This window comes from Ptiloglossa arizonensis, unplaced genomic scaffold (genome assembly GCF_051014685.1).
Source record: "Ptiloglossa arizonensis isolate GNS036 unplaced genomic scaffold, iyPtiAriz1_principal scaffold0027, whole genome shotgun sequence".
NCBI classification, from domain to species: Eukaryota; Metazoa; Arthropoda; class Insecta; order Hymenoptera; family Colletidae; genus Ptiloglossa; species Ptiloglossa arizonensis.
In genome coordinates, this window is record NW_027478397.1 from 2,309,804 (window position 1) to 2,312,051 (window position 2,248).

The following is a 2,248-nucleotide window of genomic DNA, read 5'->3' on the forward strand; positions in this document are numbered from 1 at the left end:
CTAGGCCATTCTGGTTAAGCGCTGGAGCAGCAGAAGTGCGACAAATTTGTAGTCTTGTCAACCATTTCTTAGCTTCAAACTCCCATATCTCGCGAGCGGATTGACCTAACCCAGAAATTCCTATTACATCTGAAAGTAGAAACTCGCCCGATTACAACGGTATGTGTATTTCTACCCCAGGCCATTCTGGTTAAGCGTTTGGAGCAGCAGAATTGCGAAAAATTTTTTGCCTTCTCAACCATTTCTTGGCTTCAAACTCCCACATCTCGCGAACGGATTGACCTAACCCAAAAATTCCTGTTGCGTCTGAAATTAGAAACTCGCCCGATTACATCGGTATGTGTATTTTTTCCCTAGGCCATTCTGGTTAAGCGTTTGGAGCAGCAGAAGTGCGAAGAATTAGTTGTCTTCTCAAACATTTCTTAGCTTCAAACTCCCATATCTCGCGAACGGATTGACCAAACCCAAAAATTCCTGCTGCGTCTGAAAGTAGAAACTCGCCCGATTACAACTGTATGGGTATTTTTATTCTCTAGGCCATTCTGGTTAAGCGTTTGGAGCAGCAGGTGTGCGAAAAATTTGTTGTCTTCTCAACCATTTCTTAGCTTCAAACTCCCATATCTCGCGAACGGATTGACCAAACCCAAAAATTCCTGCTGCGTCTGAAAGTAGAAACTCGCCCGATTACAACTGTATGGGTATTTTTTCCCTAGGGCATTCTGGTTAAGCGTTTGGAGCAGCAGAAGTGCGAAAAATTTGTTGTCTTCTCAACCATTTCTTAGCTTCAAAGTCCCATATCTCGCGACCGGATTGACCAAACCCAAAAATTCCTACTGCGTCTGAAAGTAGAAACTCGCCCGATTACAACTGTATGCGTATTTTTTCCCTAGGCCATTCTGGTTAAGCGTTTGGAGCAGCAGAATTGCGAAAAATTTCTTGTCTTCTCAACCATTTCTTAGCTGCAAACTCACATATCTCGCGAACGGAATGACCTAACCCAAAAATTCCTATTGCATCTGAAAGTAGAAGCTCGCCCGATTACAACGGTATGTGTATTTTTTCCCTAGGCCATTCTGGTTAAGCGTTTGGAGCAGCAGAATTGCGAAAAATTTTTTGCCTTCTCAACCATTTCTTGGCTTCAAACTCCCATATCTCGCGAACGGATTGACCTAACCCAAAAATTCCTATTGCATCTGAAAGTAGAAACTCGCCCGATTACAACGGTATGTGTATTTTTTCCCTAGGCCATTCTGGTTAAGCGTTTGGAGCAGCAGAATTGCGAAAAATTTTATGCCTTCTCAACCATTTCTTGGGTTAAAACTCCCATATCTCGCGAACGGATTGACCTAACCCAAAAATTCCTGTTGCATCTGAAAGTAGAAACCCGCCCGATTACAACGGTATGTGTATTTTTTCCCTAGGCCATTATGGTTAAGCGTTTGAAGCAGCAGAATTGCAAAAAATTTTTTGCCTTCTCAACCATTTCTTGGCTTCAAACTCCCATATCTCGCGAACGGATTGACCTAACCCAAAAATTCCTGTTGCGTCTGAAATTAGAAACTCGCCCGATTACAACGGTATGGGTATTTTTACTCCCTAGGCCATTCTGGTTAAGCGTTTGGAGCAGCAGAAGTGCGAAAAATTTGTTGTCTTCTCAACCATTTCTTAGCTTCAAACTCCCATATCTCGCGAACGGATTGACCAAACCTAAAAATTCCTGCAGTGTCTGAAAGTAGAAACTCGCCCGATTACAACTGTATGTGTATTTTTTCCCTAGGCCATTCTGATTAAGCGTTTGGAGCAGCAGAATTGCGAAAAATTTTATGCCTTCTCAACCATTTCTTGGGTTCAAACTCCCATATCTCGCGAACGGATTGACCTAACCCAAAAATTCCTGTTGCGTGTGAAAGTAGAAACTCGCCCGATTACAACTGTATGCGTATTTTTTACCTAGGCCATTCTGGTTAAGCGCTGGAGCAGCAGAAGTGCGACAAATTTGTTGTCTTGTCAACCATTTCTTAGCTTCAAACTCCCATATCTCGCGAGCGGATTGACCTAACCCAAAAATTCCTATTACATCTGAAAGTAGAAACTCGCCCGATTACAACGGTATGTGTATTTCTTCCCCAGGCCATTCTGGTTAAGCGTTTGGAGCAGCAGAATTGCGAAAAATTTTTTGCCTTCTCAACCATTTCTTGGCTTCAAACTCCCATATCTCGCGAACGGATTGTCCTAACCCAAAAATTCC